Source organism: Hemiscyllium ocellatum, chromosome 21, assembly GCF_020745735.1.
Source record: "Hemiscyllium ocellatum isolate sHemOce1 chromosome 21, sHemOce1.pat.X.cur, whole genome shotgun sequence".
In the NCBI taxonomy this organism is placed as follows: domain Eukaryota; kingdom Metazoa; phylum Chordata; class Chondrichthyes; order Orectolobiformes; family Hemiscylliidae; genus Hemiscyllium; species Hemiscyllium ocellatum.
The window spans coordinates 20766460-20785929 of record NC_083421.1 but is presented as its reverse complement, the minus strand read 5'-3'; the positions used below and the strand labels follow the sequence as shown (position 1 = coordinate 20785929).

At 47.7% G+C, this 19470-nt stretch overlaps 1 protein-coding gene across 1 annotated transcript in view; it reads right to left on the bottom strand.

Annotated features, from left to right (window-relative positions):
• LOC132826021 (torsin-4A-A-like) overlaps window positions 1–19138 on the bottom strand; it is an 87055-nt gene extending 67917 nt beyond the window's left edge. Inside the window, exon 1 of the mRNA XM_060841739.1 lies at window positions 19118–19138. The gene's annotated coding sequence lies outside the window, so the exon portion shown is untranslated. The remainder of the gene's footprint in view (window positions 1–19117) is intronic.
• Window positions 19139–19470: the final 332 nt, after the last annotated feature.

Genomic DNA, 19470 nt, shown 5'->3' with positions numbered 1-19470 from the left:
GGTATTGATTACTGAAAGGAGTAAACTACCCCCTCGGAATTGATTACTGACGGGTGTACACTACCTCCTCGGTATTGATTACTTACAGGAGTACAGTTCCCCCTCGGTATTGATTACTGACAGGAGTACACTACCCCCTCGGTATTGATTACTGACAGGAGTACACTACCCCCTCAGTAATGATTACTGACAGGAGTACACTACCCCCTCGGTATTGATTACTGACAGGAGTACACTACCCCCTCAGTATTGATTACTGACAGGAGTACACTACCCCCTCGGTATTGATTACTGACAGGTGTACACTACCCCCTCGGTATTGATTACAGACAGGAGTAAACTTCCCCATCGGTATTGATTACTGACAGGAGTACACTTCCCCATCGGTATTGATTACTGACAGGAGTAAACTACCGCCTCGGTATTGATTAATGACAGGAGTACCCTACGCCCTCGGTATTGATTACTGACAGGTGTACACTACCCCCTCGGTATTGATTAATGACAGGAGTACACTACCCCCTCGGTATTGATTACTGACAGGTGTACACTCCCCCCTCAGTATTGATTACAATCAGGAGTACACTACCCCCTCAGTATTGATTACTGACAGGAGTACACTGCCCCCTCGGTATTGATTACTGACAGGAGTACACTACACCCTCGGTATAGATTACTGACAGGTGTACAATACACCCTCGGCATTGATTACTGACAGGAGTACACTACCCCCTCGGTATAGATTACTGACAGGAGTACACTACCCCCTCAGTATTGATTACTGACAGGTGTACACTACCCCCTCGGTACTGATTACTGACAGTTGTACACTACCCCCTCAGTATTGATTACTGACAGGAGTACACTACACGCTCGGTATTGATTACAGACAGGAGTGCACTGCCCCCTCGGTATTAATTACTGACAGGAGTTCACTACCCCCTCGGTATTGATTACTGACAGGAGTGCACTACCCCCTCGGTATTGATTACTGACAGGAGTACACTACCCCCTCGGTATTGATTACAGACAGGAGTGCACTACCCCCTCGGTATTGATTACTGACAGGAGTGCACTACCCCCTCGGTATTGATTACTGACAGGAGTACACTACCCCCTCGGTATTGATTTATGACAGCAGTAAACTAACCCCTCGGTATTGAATACTGACAGGAGTACACTAACCCCTCGGTATTGATTACTGACAGGAATACTTTAAGCCCTCGGTATTGATTACTGACAGGAGTACACTACCCCCTCGGTATTGATTACAGACAGGAGTACACTACCCCCTCGGTATTGATTACAGACAGGAGTAAACTACCCCCTCGGTATTGATTACTGACAGGAGTAAACTACCCCCTCGGTATTGATTACTGACGGGTGTACACTACCTCCTCGGTATTGATTACTTACAGGAGTACACTACCTCCTCGGTATTGATTACTTACAGGAGTACACTACCCCCTCGGTATTGATTACTGACAGGTGTACACTACCCCCTCGGTATTGATTACAGACAGGAGTACACTGCCCCCTCGGTATTGATTACAGACAGGAGTACACTTCCCCGTCGGTATTGATTACTGACAGGAGTACACTACCCCCTCGGTATTGATTACTGACAGGAGTACACTCCCCCCTCGGTATTGATTACTGACAGGAGTACACTACCCCCTCGGTATTGATTACTGACAGGAGTACACTCCCCCCTCGGTATTGATTACTGACAGGAGTACACAGCCCCTCGGTATTGATTACTGACGGGTGTACACTACCCCCTAGGTATTGATTACTGACAGGAAAACACTTCCCCCTCGGTATTGATTACAGAAAAGTGTAGACTACCCCCTTGGTACTGATCACTGACAGGAGTACACTCCCCCTCGGTATTGATTACTGACAGGAGTACACTACCCCCTCGGTATTGATTACTGACAGGAGTACACTAACCCCTCGGTATTGATTACTGACAGGTGTACACTCCCCGCTCGGTATTGATTACAGACAGGAGTACACAACCCCCTCGGTATTGATTACTGACAGGAGTACACTACCCCTCGGTATTGATTACAGACAGGAGTACACATCCCCTCGGTATTGATTACTGACAGGAGTACACTACCCCCTCGGTATTGATTACTGACAGGAGTACACTACCCCTCGGTATTGATTACAGACAGGAGTACACTTCCCCTCGGTATTGATTACAGACAGGAGTACACTACCCGCTCGGTATTGATTACTGACAGGAGTACACTACCCCTCGGTATTGATTACAGACAGGAGTACACTTCCCCTCGGTATTGATTACTGACAGGAGTACACTACCCCCTCGGTATTGATTACTGACAGGAGTACACGACCCCCTCGGTATTGATTACTGACAGGAGTACACTCCCCCCTCGGTATTGATTACAGACAGGAGTACACTACCCCCTTGGTATTGATTACTGACAGGAGTACACTCCCCCTTCGGTATTGATTACTGACAGGTGTACACTACCTCCTCGGTATTGATTACTGACAGGAGTACACTACCCCCTCGGGATTGATTACAGACAGGAGTACACTACCCCCTTGGTATTGATTACTGACAGGAGTACACTACCCCCTCGGGATTGATTACAGACAGGAGTACACTACCCCCTTGGTATTGATTACTGACAGGAGTACACTCCCCCCTCGGTATTGATTACTGACAGGTGTACACTACCCCCTCGTTATTGATTACTGACAGGAGTACACTACCCCCTCGGTATTGATTACTGACAGGTGTACACACCCCCCTCGGTATTGATTACAGACAGGAGTACACTACCCCTTCGGTATTGATTACTGACAGGAGTACACTACCCCCTCGGTATTGATTACTGACAGGTGTACACACCCCCCTCGGTATTGATTACAGACAGGAGTACACTATCCCCTCGGTATTGATTACTGACAGGAGTACACTACCCCCTCGGTATTGATTACTGACAGGTGTACACTACCCCCTCGGTATTGATTACTGACAGGAGTACACTACCCCCTCGGTATTGATTACTGACAGGAGTAAACTACCCCCTCGGTATTGATTACTGACAGGTGTACACTACCCCCTCGGTATTCATTTATGACAGGAGTACCCTTCCCCATCGGTATTGATTACTGACAGGAGTACACTCCCCCTTCGGTATTGATTACTTACAGGAGTACACTACCCCCTCGGTATTGATTACTGACAGGAATACTTTAAGCCCTCGGTATTGATTACTGACAGGAGTACACTACCCCCTCGGTATTGATTACAGACAGGAGTACACTACCCCCTCGGTATTGATTACAGACAGGAGTAAACTACCCCCTCGGTATTGATTACTGACAGGAGTAAACTACCCCCTCGGTATTGATTACTGACGGGTGTACACTACCTCCTCGGTATTGATTACTTACAGGAGTACACTACCTCCTCGGTATTGATTACTTACAGGAGTACACTACCCCCTCGGTATTGATTACTGACAGGTGTACACTACCCCCTCGGTATTGATTACAGACAGGAGTACACTGCCCCCTCGGTATTGATTACAGACAGGAGTACACTTCCCCGTCGGTATTGATTACTGACAGGAGTACACTACCCCCTCGGTATTGATTACTGACAGGAGTACACTCCCCCCTCAGTATTGATTACTGACAGGAGTACACTTCCCCCTCGGTATTGATTACTGACAGGAGTACACTCCCCCCTCGGTATTGATTACTGACAGGAGTACACACCCCCTCGGTATTGATTACTGACGGGTGTACACTACCCCCTAGGTATTGATTACTGACAGGAGTACACGACTCCCTCGGTATTGATTACTGACAGGAAAACACTTCCCCCTCGGTATTGATTACAGAAAAGTGTAGACTACCCCCTTGGTACTGATCACTGACAGGAGTACACTTCCCCCTCGGTATTGATTACTGACAGGAGTACACTACCCCCTCGGTATTGATTACTGACAGGAGTACACTACCCCCTCGGTATTGATTACTGACAGGTGTACACTCCCCGCTCGGTATTGATTACAGACAGGAGTACACTACCCCCTCGGTATTGATTACTGACAGGAGTACACTACCCCTCGGTATTGATTACAGACAGGAGTACACATCCCCTCGGTATTGATTACTGACAGGAGTACACTACCCCCTCGGTATTGATTACTGACAGGAGTACACTACCCCTCGGTATTGATTACAGACAGGAGTACACTTCCCCTCGGTATTGATTACAGACAGGAGTACACTACCCGCTCGGTATTGATTACTGACAGGAGTACACTACCCCTCGGTATTGATTACAGACAGGAGTACACTTCCCCTCGGTATTGATTACTGACAGGAGTACACTACCCCCTCGGTATTGATTACTGACAGGAGTACACGACCCCCTCGGTATTGATTACTGACAGGAGTACACTCCCCCCTCGGTATTGATTACTGAGAGGAGTACACTACCCCCTTGGTATTGATTACTGACAGGAGTACACTCCCCCCTCGGTATTGATTACTGACAGGTGTACACTACCTCCTCGGTATTGATTACTGACAGGAGTACACTACCCCCTCGGGATTGATTACAGACAGGAGTACACTACCCCCTTGGTATTGATTACTGACAGGAGTACACTACCCCTCGGTATTGATTACTGACAGGAGTACACTACCCCCTCGGTATTGATTACTGACAGGAGTACACTACCCCCTCGTTATTGATTACTGACAGGAGTTCACTACCCCCTCGGTATTGATTACTGACAGGTGTACACACCCCCCTCGGTATTGATTACAGACAGGAGTACACTACCCCCTCGGTATTGATTACTGACAGGAGTACACTACCCCCTCGGTATTGATTACTGACAGGAGTACACTACCCCCTCGGTATTGATTACTGACAGGCGTACCCTACCCCGTCGGTATTGATTACTGACAGGAGTACACTACCCCCTCGGAATTGATTCCTGACAGGAGTAAACTACCCCCTCGGTATTGGTTACTGACAGGTGTACACTACCCCCTCAGTATTGATTACTGACAGGAGTACACTACCCACTTGGTATTGATTACAGACAGGAGTACACTACCCCCTCGGTATTGATTACTGACAGGAGTACACTACCCCCTCGGTATTGATCACTGACAGGAGTAAACTACCCCCTCGGTATTGGTTACTGACAGGTGTACACTACCCCCTCGGTATTGACTACTGACAGGAGTAAACTACCCCCTCGGTATTAATTACTGACAGGTGTACACTACCCCCTCAGTATTGATTACTGACAGGAGTACACTACCCCCTCGGTATTGATTACTGACAGGAGTACACTACCCACTTGGTATTGATTACAGACAGGAGTACACTACCCCCTCGGTATTGATTACTGACAGGAGTACACTACCCCCTCGGTATTGATTACTGACAGGAGTAAACTACCCCCTCGGTATTGGTTACTGACAGGTGTACACTACCCCCTCCGTATTGATTACTGACAGGAGTAAACTACCCCCTCGGTATTAATTACTGACAGGTGTACACTATCCCCTCGGTATTGATTACTGACAGGAGTACACTACCCACTTGGTATTGATTACTGACAGGAGTACACTACCCCCTCGGTATTGATTACTGACAGGACTACACTTCCCCCTCGGTATAGATTACAGACAGGAGTACACTACCCCCTCGGTATTGATTACTGACAGGAGTACACTACCCCCTCGGTATTGATTACTGACAGGAGTACACTACCCCCTCGGTATTGATTACAGATAGGAGTAAACTACCCCCTCGGTATTGGTTACTGACAGGAGTACACTACCCCCTCGGTATTGATTACAGACAGGAGTACACTTCCCCCTCGGTATTGATTACTGACAGGAGTACACAACCCCCTCGGTATTGATGACTGACATGAGTACACTTCCCCCTCGGTATTGATTACTGACAGGAGTACACAACCCCCTCGGTATTGAATACTGACAGGAGTACACTCCCACCTCGGTATTGATTACAGACAGGAGTAAACTACACCCTCGGTATTGATTACTGACAGGAGTACACTACCCCCTCGGTAATGATTACTGACAGGAGTACACTGCCCCCTCAGTAATGATTACTGACAGGAGTACACTACCCCCTCGGTATTGATTACTGACAGGAGTACACTACCCACTCAGTATTGATTACTGACAGGAGTACACTACCCCCTCGGTATTGATTACTGACAGGTGTACACTACCCCCTCGGTATTGATTACAGACAGGAGTACACTACCCCCTCGGTATTGATTACTGACTGGAGTACACTACCCCCTCGGTAATGATTACTGACAGGTGTACACTGTCCCCTCGGTATTGATTACTGACAGGAGTACACTACCCCCTCGGTATTGATTACTGACAGGAGTACACTAAACCCTTGGTATTGATTACTGACAGGAGTACACGAACCCCTCGGTATTGATTACTGACAGGAGTACACTAACCCCTCGGTATTGATTACTGACAGGTGTACACTAACCCCTCGGTATTGATTACTGACAGGAGTACACTACCCCCTCGGTATTGATTACAGACAGGAGTAAACTACCCCCTCGGTATTGACTACTGACAGGTGTACACTACCCCCTCGGTATTGATTTATGACAGGAGTACCCTTCCCCCTCGGTATTGATTACTGACAGGAGTACACTCCCCCCTCGGTATTGATTACTGACAGGAGTACACTTCCCCATCGGTATTGATTACTGACAGGAGTACACTGTCCCCCCAGTATTGATTACTGACAGGAGTACAGTACCCCCTCGGTATTGATTACAGACAGGAGTACACTTCCCCCTCGGTATTGATTACTGACAGGAGTACACTACCCCCTCGGTATTGATTAATGACAGGAATACAGTACCCCCTCGGTATTGATTACTGACAGGAGTACACTACCCCCTCGGTATTGATTACTGACAGGAATACACTATCCCCCCAGTATTGATTACTGACAGGAGTACACTACCCCCTCGGTATTGATTACAGACAGGAGTACACTACCCCCTCGGTATTGATTACTGACAGGAGTACACTACCCCCTCGGTATTGATTACTGACAGGAGTACACTACCCCCTCGGTATTGATTACTGACAGGACTACACTTCCCCCTCGGTATTGATTACAGACAGGAGTACACTACCCCCTCGGTATTGATTACTGACAGGAGTACACTACCCCCTCGGTATTGATTACTGACAGGACTACACTTCCCCCTCGGTATTGATTACAGACAGGAGTACACTACCCCCTCGGTATTGATTACTGACAGGACTACACTTCCCCCTCGGTATTGATTTCAGACAGGAGTACACTACCCCCTCGGTATTGATTACTGACAGGACTACACTTCCCCCTCGGTATTGATTACAGACAGGAGTACACTACCCCCTCGGTATTGATTATTGACAGGAGTACACTACCCCCTCGGTATTGATTACAGACAGGAGTACACTACCACCTCGGTATTGATTACAGACAGGAGTACACTACCCCCTCGGTATTGATTACAGACAGGAGAAAACTACCCCCTCGGTATTGATTACTGACAGGTGTAAACTACCCCCTCAGTATTGATTACTGACAGGAGTAAACTACCCCCTCGGTATTGATTACTGACAGGAGTACACTACCCTCTCGGTATTGATTACTGACAGGAGTAAACTACCTGCTCGGTATTGATTACTGACCGGTGTACACTACCCCTCGGTATTGATTACTGACAGGAGTACACTACCCTCTCGGTATTGATTACTGACAGGAGTAAACTACACCCTCGGTATTGATTACTGACGGGTGTACACTACCTCCTCGGTATTGATTACTTACAGGAGTACAGTTCCCCCTCGGTATTGATTACTGACAGGAGTACACTACCCCCCCGGTATTGATTACTGACAGGAGTACACTACCCCCTCGGTAATGATTACTGACAGGAGTACACTGCCCCCTCAGTAATGATTACTGACAGGAGTACACTACCCCCTCGGTATTGATTACTGACAGGAGTACACTACCCCCTCAGTATTGATTACTGACAGGAGTACACTACCCCCTCGGTATTGATTACTGACAGGTGTACACTACCCCCTCGGTATTGATTACAGACAGGAGTACACTACCCCCTCGGTATTGATTACTGACTGGAGTACACTACCCCCTCGGTAATGATTACTGACAGGTGTACACTGTCCCCTCGGTATTGATTACTGACAGGAGTACACTACCCCCTCGGTATTGATTACTGACAGGAGTACACTAAACCCTTGGTATTGATTACTGACAGGAGTACACGAACCCCTCGGTATTGATTACTGACAGGAGTACACTAACCCCTCGGTATTGATTACTGACAGGTGTACACTAACCCCTCGGTATTGATTACTGACAGGAGTACACTACCCCCTCGTTATTGATTACTGACAGGAGTACACTAACCCCTCGGTATTGATTACAGACAGGAGTACACTACCCCCTCGGTATTGATTACTGACAGGAGAACACTACCCCTCGGTATTGATTACAGACAGGAGTACACTACCCCCTCGGTATTGATTACTGACAGGAGTACACTACCCCCTCGGTATTGATTACTGACAGGAGTACACATCCCCCTCGGTATTGATTACTGACAGGAGTACACAACCCCCTCGGTATTGATTACTGACAGGAGTACAGTACCCCCTCGGTATTGATTACTGACAGGAGTACACTAACCCCTCGGAATTGAATACTGACAGGAGTACACTAACCCCTCGGTATTGATTACTGACAGGAGTACACTACCCCCTCGGTATTGATTACTGACAGGAGAACACTACCTCTCGGTATTGATTACAGACAGGAGTACACTACCCACTCGGTATTGATTACTGACAGGAGTACACTACGCCCTCGGTATTGATTACTGACAGCAGTACACTACCCCCTCGGTATTGATTACTGACAGGTGTACACTCCCCCCTCGGTATTGATTACTGACAGGAGAACACTACCCCCTCGGTATTGATTACTGACAGGAGTACACTACCCCGTCGGTATTGATTACTGACAGGAGTACACTACCCCCTCGGTATTGATTACTGACAGGAGTACACTACCCCCTCGGTATTGATTACTGACAGGTGTACACTACCCCCTCGGTATTGATTACAGACAGGAGTACACTACCCCCTTGGTATTGATTACTGACAGGAGTACACTACCCCCTCGGCATTGATTACTGACAGGAGTACACTAAACCCTCGGTATTGATTACAGACAGGAGTACACTTCCCCCTCGGTATTGATTACTGACAGGAGTACACGAACCCCTCGGTATTGATTACTGACGGGAGTACACTAACCCCTCGGTATTGATTACTGACAGGTGTACACTACCCCCTCGGTACAGATTACTGACAGAAGTACACTAACCCCTCGGTATTGATTACTGACAGGAGTACACTACCCCCTCGGTATTGATTACTGACAGGAGTACACTAACACCTCGGCATTGATTACTGACAGGAGTACACGAACCCCTCGGTATTGATTACTGACAGGAGAACACTACCCCTCGGTATTGATTACTGACAGGAGTACACTACGCCCTCGGTATTGATTACTGACAGGAGTACACTACCCCCTCGGTATTGATTACTGACAGGAGTACACTAACCCCTCGGTATTGATTACTGACAGGAGTACACTACCCCCTCGGTATTGATTACTGACAGGAGAACACTACCCCTCGGTATTGATTACAGACAGGAGTACACTACCCCCTCGGTATTGATTACTGACAGGAGTACACTACCCCTCGGTATTGATTACTGACAGGAGTACACTTCCCCCTCGGTATTGATTACTGACAGGAGTACACTAACCCCTCGGTATTGAATACTGACAGGAGTACTCTAACCCCTCGGTATTGATTACTGACAGGAGTACACAACCCCGTCGGTATTGATTACTGACAGGAGTACACTAACCCCTCGGTATTGAATACTGACAGGAGAACACTACCCCTCGGTATTGATTACAGACAGGAGTACACTACCCACTCGGTATTGATTACAGACAGGAGTACACTACCCACTCGGTATTGATTACTGACAGCAGTACACTACCCCCTCGGTATTGATTACTGACAGGTGTACACTCCCCCCTTGGTATTGATTACTGACAGGAGTACACTACCCCCTCGGTATTGATTACTGACAGGAGTACACTACCCCCTCGGTATTGATTACTGACAGGAGTACACTACCCCCTCGGTATTGATTACTGACAGGTGTACACTACCCCCTCGGTATTGATTACTGACAGGAGTACACTACCCCATCGGTATTGATTACTGAGAGGAGTACACTACCCCCTCGGTATTGATTACTGACAGGTGTACACTACCCCCTCGGTATTGATTACTGACAGGAGTACACTAAACCCTCGGTATTGATTACTGACAGGAGTACACGAACCCCTCGGTATTGATTACTGACGGGAGTACACTAACCCCTCGGTATTGATTACTGACAGGTGTGCACTATCCCCTCGGTACAGATTACTGACAGAAGTACACTAACCCCTCGGTATTGATTACTGACAGGAGTACACTACCCCCTCGGTATTGATTACTGACAGGAGAACACTACCCCTCGGTATTGATTACAGACAGGAGTACACTACCCACTCCGTATTGATTACTGACAGGAGTACACTACCCCCTCGGTATTGATTACTGACAGGAGTACACTTCCCCCTCGGTATTGAATACTGACAGGAGTACACTAACCCCTCGGTATTGATTACTGACAGGAGTACACAACCCCGTCGGTATTGATTACTGACAGGAGTACACTAACCCCTCGGTATTGAATACTGACAGGAGAACACTACCCCTCGGTATTGATTACAGACAGGAGTACACTACCCACTCGGTATTGATTACTGACAGGAGTACACTACCCCCTCGGTATTGATTACTGACAGCAGTACACTACCCCCTCGGTATTGATTACTGACAGGTGTACACTCCCCCCTCGGTATTGATTACTGACAGGAGTACACTACCCCCTCGGTATTGATTACTGACAGGAGTACACTACCCCCTCGGTATTGATTACAGACAGGAGTAAACTACCCCCTCGGTATTGATTACTGACAGGTGTACACTACCCCCTCGGTATTGATGACTGACAGGAGTGCACTACCCCCTCGGTATTGATTACTGACAGGAGTACACTACCCCCTCGGTATTGATTACAGACAGGAGTAAACTACCCCCTCAGTATTGATTACAGACAGGAGTACACTCCCCCCTCGGTATTGATTACAGACAGGAGTAAACTACACCCTCGGTATTGATTACTGACAGGAGTACACTACCCCCTCGGTATTGATTACTGACAGGAGTACACTACTACCTCGGTATTGATTACAGACAGGAGTAAACTACCCCCTCGGTATTGATTACTGACAGGAGTACACTTCCCCATCGGTATTGATTACTGACAGGAGTACACTACCCCCTCGGAATTGATTACTGACAGGAGTACACTGTCCCCCCAGTATTGATTACTGACAGGAGTACAGGACCCCCTCGGTATTGATTACTGACAGGAGTAAACTACCCCCTCGGTATTGACTACTGACAGGTGTACACTACCCCCTCGGTATTGATTTATGACAGGAGTACCCTTCCCCCTCGGTATTGATTACTGACAGGAGTACACTCCCCCCTCGGTAATGATTACTGACAGGAGTACACTCCCCCCTCGGTATTGATTACTGACAGGAGTACACTTCCCCATCGGTATTGATTACTGACAGGAGTGCACTACCCCCTCGGTATTGATTACTGACAGGAGTACACTATCCCCCCAGTATTGATTACTGACAGGAGTACAGTACCCCCTCGGTATTGATTACAGACAGGAGTACACTTCCCCCTCGGTATTGATTACTGACAGGAGTACCCTACCCCCTCAGTATTGGTTAATGACAGGAATACAGTACCCCCTCGGTATTGATTACTGACAGGAGTACACTACCCCCTCGGTATTGATTACTGACAGGAGTACACTATCCCCGCAGTATTGATTACTGACAGGAGTACAGTACCCCCTCGGTATTGATTACAGACAGGAGTACACTACCCCCTCGGTATTGATTACAGACAGGAGTACACTACCCCCTCGGTATTGATTACAGACAGGAGTAAACTACCCCCTCGGTATTGATTACTGACAGGTGTACACTACCCACTCGGTATTGATTTATGACAGGAGTACCCTACCCCCTCGGTATTGATTACTGACAGGAGTACACTACCCCCTCAGTATTGATTACAATGAGGAGTACCCTACCCCCTCAGTATTGATTACTGACAGGAGTACACTACCCCCTCGGTATTGATTACTGACATGAGAACACTACCCCCTCGGTATTGATTACTGACAGGAGTACACGAACCCCTCGGTATTGATTACTGACGGGAGTACACTACCCCCTCCGTATTGATTACTGACAGGAGTACACGAACCCCTCGGTATTGATTACTGACGGGAGTACACTACCCCCTCGGTATTGATTACTGACAGGAGAACACTACCCCTCGGTATTGATTACTGACATGAGAACACTACCCCCTCGGTATTGATTACTGACAGGAGTACACGAACCCCTCGGTATTGATTACTGACGGGAGTACACTAACCCCTCGGTATTGATTACTGACAGGTGTGCACTGTCCCCTCGGTACAGATTACTGACAGAAGTACACTAACCCCTCGGTATTGATTACTGACAGGAGTACACTACCCCCTCGGTATTGATTACTGACAGGAGAACACTACCCCTCGGTATTGATTACAGACAGGAGTACACTACCCCCTCCGTATTGATTACTGACGGGAGTACACTACCCCCTCGGTATTGATTACTGACAGGAGTACACTTCCCCCTCGGTATTGATTACTGACAGGAGTACACAACCCCCTCGGTATTGATTACTGACAGGAGTACACTTCTCCCTCGGTATTGATTACTGACAGGAGTACACTAACCCCTCAGTATTGAATACTGACAGGAGTACACTAACCCCTCGGTATTGATTACTGACAGGAGTACACAACCCCGTCGGTATTGATTACTGACAGGAGTACACTAACCCCTCGGTATTGAATACTGACAGGAGAACACTACCCCTCGGTATTGATTACAGACAGGAGTACACTACCCACTCGGTATTGATTACTGACAGGAGTACACTACCCCCTCGGTATTGATTACTGACAGCAGTACACTACCCCCTCGGTATTGATTACTGACAGGTGTACACTCCCCCCTCGGTATTGATTACTGACAGGAGTACACTACCCCCTCGGTATTGATTACTGACAGGAGTACACTACCCCCTCGGTATTGATTACAGACAGGAGTAAACTACCCCCTCGGTATTGATTACTGACAGGTGTACACTACCCCCTCGGTATTGATGACTGACAGGAGTGCACTACCCCCTCGGTATTGATTACTGACAGGAGTACACTACCCCCTCGGTATTGATTACAGACAGGAGTAAACTACCCCCTCAGTATTGATTACAGACAGGAGTACACTCCCCCCTCGGTATTGATTACAGACAGGAGTAAACTACACCCTCGGTATTGACTACTGACAGGTGTACACTACCCCCTCGGTATTGATTTATGACAGGAGTACCCTTCCCCCTCGGTATTGATTACTGACAGGAGTACACTCCCCCCTCGGTAATGATTACTGACAGGAGTACACTCCCCCCTCGGTATTGATTACTGACAGGAGTACACTTCCCCATCGGTATTGATTACTGACAGGAGTGCACTACCCCCTCGGTATTGATTACTGACAGGAGTACACTATCCCCCCAGTATTGATTACTGACAGGAGTACAGTACCCCCTCGGTATTGATTACAGACAGGAGTACACTTCCCCCTCGGTATTGATTACTGACAGGAGTACCCTACCCCCTCAGTATTGATTAATGACAGGAATACAGTACCCCCTCGGTATTGATTACAGACAGGAGTACACTACCCCCTCGGTATTGATTACAGACAGGAGTACACTACCCCCTCGGTATTGATTACAGACAGGAGTACACTACCCCCTCGGTATTGATTACTGACAGGAGTACACTATCCCCCCAGTATTGATTACTGACAGGAGTACAGTACCCCCTCGGTATTGATTACAGACAGGAGTACACTACCCCCTCGGTATTGATTACAGACAGGAGTACACTACCCCCTCGGTATTGATTACAGACAGGAGTACACTACCCCCTCGGTATTGATTACAGACAGGAGTACACTACCCCCTCGGTATTGATTACAGACAGGAGTAAACTACCCCCTCGGTATTGATTACTGACAGGTGTACACTACCCCCTCGGTATTGATTTATGACAGGAGTACCCTACCCCCTCGGTATTGATTACTGACAGGAGTACACTACCCCCTCAGTATTGATTACAATGAGGAGTACCCTACCCCCTCAGTATTGATTACTGACAGGAGTACACTACCCCCTCGGTATTGATTACTGACATGAGAACACTACCCCCTCGGTATTGATTACTGACAGGAGTACACGAACCCCTCGGTATTGATTACTGACAGGAGTACACTATCCCCTCGGTATTGATTACTGACAGGAGTACAGTACCCCCTCGGTATTGATTACAGACAGGAGTACACTTCCCCCTCGGTATTGATTACTGACAGGAGTACACTACCCCCTCGGTATTGATTAATGACAGGAATTCAGTACCCCCTCGGTATTGATTACTGACAGGAGTACACTACCCCCTCGGTATTGATTTATGACAGGAGTACTCTACCCCCTCGGTATTGATTACTGACAGGAGTACACTACCCCCTCAGTATTGATTACTGACAGGAGTACACTACCCCCTCGGTATTGATTACTGACAGGAGTACACTACCCCCCCAGTATTGATTACTGACAGGTGTACACTACCCCCTCAGTATTGATTACTGACAGGAGTACACGAACCCTTCGGTTTTGATTACTGACAGGAGTACACTACCCCCTCGGTATTGATTACTGCCAGGAGTACACAAACCCCTCGGTTTTGATTACTGACAGGAGTACACTACCCCCTCGGTATTGATTACTGACAGGAGTACACTACCCCCTCGGAATTGATTACTGACAGGTTTACACTACCCCCTCGGTATTGATTACTGACAGGAGTACACTACCCCCTCGGTATTGATTACTGACAGGAGTACCCTACCCCCTCGGTATTGATTACTGACAGGAGTACACTACCCCCTCGGTATTGATTACTGACAGGAGTACACTACCCCCTCGGTATTGATTACTGACAGGAGTACACTATCCCCTCGGTATTGATTACTGACAGGTGTACACTACCCCCTCGGTATTGATTACTGACAGGAGTACACTACCCCCTCGGTATTGATTACTGACAGGAGTACACTACCCCCTCGGTATTGATTACTTACAGGAGTACACTATCCCCTCGGTATTGATTACTGACAGGAGTACTCTACCCCCTCGGTATTGATTACTGACAGGAGTAAACTACCCCCTCGGTATTGATTACTGACAGGTGTACACTACCCCCTCGGTATTGATTACTGACAGGAGTACACTACCCCCTCGGTATTGATTACAGACAGGAGTAAACTACCCCCTCGGTATTGATTTCTGACAGGTGTACACTACCCCCTAGGTATTGATTACTGACAGAAGTACACTACCCCCTCGGTATTGATTACAGACAGGAGTAAACTACCCCCTCGGTATTGATTACTGACAGGAGTACACTATCCCCTCGGTATTGATTACAGACAGGAGTAAACTACCCCCTCGGTATTGAGTACTGACAGGAATCCACTACCCCCTCGGTATTGATTACTGGCAGGAGTAAACTACCCCCTCGGTATTGATTACTGACAGGTGTACACTACCCCCTCGGTATTTATTACTGACAGGAGTACACTACCCCCTCGGTATTGATTACTTACAGGAGTACACGAACCCCTCGGTATTGATTCCTGACAGGAGTACACTACCCCCTCGGTATTGATTACTTACAGGAGTACACTACCCCCTCGGTATTGATTACTGACAGGAGTACACTCCCCCCTCGGTATTGATTACAGACAGGAGTAAACTACCCCCTCGGTATTGATTACTGACAGGAGTGCACTCCCCCCTCGGTATTGATTACTGACAGGCGTACACTATCCCCTCGGTATTGATTACAGACAGGAGTACACTATCCCCCCAGTATTGATTTCTGACAGGAGTACACTACCCCCTCGGTATTGATTACTGACAGATGTACACTACCCCCTCGGTATTGATTACTGACAGGTGTACACCTACCCCCTCGGTATTGATTACAGACAGGAGTACACTACCCCCTCGGTATTGATTACTGACAGGAGTACACTACCCCCTCGGTATTGATTAATGACAGGAGTACAGTACCCCCTCGGTATTGATTACTGACAGGAGTACACTACCCCCTCGGTATTGATTACTGACAGGAGTAAACTACCCCCTCGGTATTGATTACTGACAGGTGTACACTACCCCCTCGGTATTGATTACAGACAGGAGTACACTTCCCCATCGGTATTGATTACTGACAGGAGTACACTACCCCCTCGGTATTGATTAATGACAGGAGTACAGTACCCCCTCGGTATTGATTACTGACAGGAGTAAACTACCCCCTCGGTATTGATTACTGACAGGTGTACACTACCCCCTCGGTATTGATTTATGACAGGAGTACACTACCCCCTCAGTATTGATTACAATCAGGAGTACACTACGCCCTCAGTATTGATTACTGACAGGAGTACACTACCCCCTCGGTATTGATTACTTACAGGAGTACACTACCCCCTCGGTATTGATTACTGACAGGAATACTTTAAGCCCTCGGTATTGATTACTGACAGGAGTACACTACCCCCTCGGTATTGATTACAGACAGGTGTACACTACCCCCTCGGTATTGATTCCAGACAGGAGTACACTACCCCCTCTGTATTGATTACTGACAGGAATACTTTAAGCCCTCGGTATTGATTACTGACAGGAGTACACTACCCCCTCGGTATTGATTACTGACAGGAGTACACTACCCCCTCGGTATTGATTACTGACAGGAGTACACTATCCCCTCAGTGTTGATTACTGACAGGAGTACGCTACCCCCTCGGTATTGATTACTGACAGGAGTACACTACCCCCTCGGTATTGATTACTGACAGGAGTACACTATCCCCTCAGTGTTGATTACTGACAGGAGTACACTACCCCCTCGGTATTGATTACTGACAGGAGTACACTACCCCCTCAGTATTGATTACTGACAGGAGTACACTCCCCCCTCGGTATTGAGTACTGACAGGTGAACACTACCCCCTCAGTATTGATTACAGACAGTGTACACGACCCGATCGGTATTGACTACTGACAGGAGTACACAACCTCCCTCGACATTCGTTACAGACACGAGTACACTCCCCCCTCGGTATTGATTAATGACAGGTGTACACTACCCCCTCGGTATTGATTACAGACAGAAGTACACTACCCCCTCGGTATTGATTACTGACAGGAGTACACTACCCCCTCGGTATTGATTACAGACGGGTGTACACTACCCCCTCGGTATTGATTACAGACAGGAGTACACTACCCCCTCTGTATTGATTACTGACAGGAATACTTTAAGCCCTCGGTATTGATTACAGACAGGAGTACACTACCCCCTCGGTATTGATTACTGACAGGAGTACACTACCCCCTCGGTATTGATTACTGACAGGAGTACACTATCCCCTCAGTGTTGATTACTGACAGGAGTACGCTACCCCCTCGGTATTGATTACTGACAGGAGTACACTACCCCCTCGGTATTGATTACAGACAGGAGTACACTACCCCCTCGGTATTGATTACTGACAGGAGTACACTACCCCCTCGGTATTGATTACTGACAGGAGTACACTACCCCCTCGGTATTGATTAATGACAGGAGTACACTACCCCCTCGGTATTGGTTACTGACAGGTGAACACTACCCCCTCAGTATTGATTACAGACAGTGTACACGACCCGATCGGTATTGACTACTGACAGGAGTACACAACCTCCCTCGACATTCGTTACAGACACGAGTACCCTCCCCCTTCGGTATTGATTAATGACAGGAGTACACTACCCCCTCGGTATTGATTACTGGCAGGAGTACACTACATCCCAAGGTGGTTGCATTTCCTGCTGTGGGAAATGTTGAATGGAAGTATTTTACGTGAGTCCGTGCACGTACACACACACAGCCGGGGGCAGTATTGAATTTAGCATTACTGCTTTGCTGCTGTGTAGCAGTGGTGTGGGGCTTTAAACAGTGGAGTATCCCCTTCGTATTAATTACTGGCAGAAGTCTGCTTTGCCCTCGGCATTTAGTGCTTGCATTACTAAACTCCCCCCTCGTCATTAGTGACAGGAGTAGAATAGCTCCTCAGTTTTATTTGCTTTGTGTGAGTATTACCTCAGGTACCTCAGTACAGTGAACTGTCTTGTTTTGTTTGCCGACCAGGCTGATCATCCCACACAAATATCCCAAAATGTTGGAGCAGAGTGGGGAAGACCCAGCTGTCGCGGGAGAGAAGGTGCGCCAAATGCAAGATCAACATTCGATTTTAAATTTGAGCGGTCCGTTTAGAAGTCTAATAACAGTGGGGTTTAATTACTGACTGGAGTACAATATCGCCTCAGTATTCGTTGTTTCATGTTAAGTTGCTGCTCACATTTCACCACCTCCTCAGCATTTGTTTCCAAGTGCCAACTCCTCAGTCTAGAAGCTTTCCCATTTTTGTGTTATTAGTAATCCACAATTTGCATGTTTGCAGAATCAAATCCCATTTAACCCCGTCACGCCTCATGTAGACAGTAATCTGTGCACCTCTCACAGAGACACTCGGCACTGCCCCTACCTGAATTGTGCTGTCAAGGTCCTCAGGTTGAATCCCTTCAAAGGGGCACGTCCCTTTCCTTTCTGTTCGGACAGAAGTGAGGGCGAGTCAAGTGGGACCGGCTGCTGTTTCGGCTCCAGTAAACACTACGTCCACACTGTCGCTATCAAAAGCTCCCTCACAGCCCCTCCACACTGAGGACCTCCTCCCTCCTGCAGCAAACACTCAAGGCATGCTCACACTGCACCAACCCACACTTCAATGCCAGCTCAATTTACGAGTCTCCCCCCATGAGTCCATTGCCAATTCTCTGTCATTCTTTTAGTTGCCCGCCTTGACAGCCCCAGGTGAACAGAACCTACCGACACCCCCCA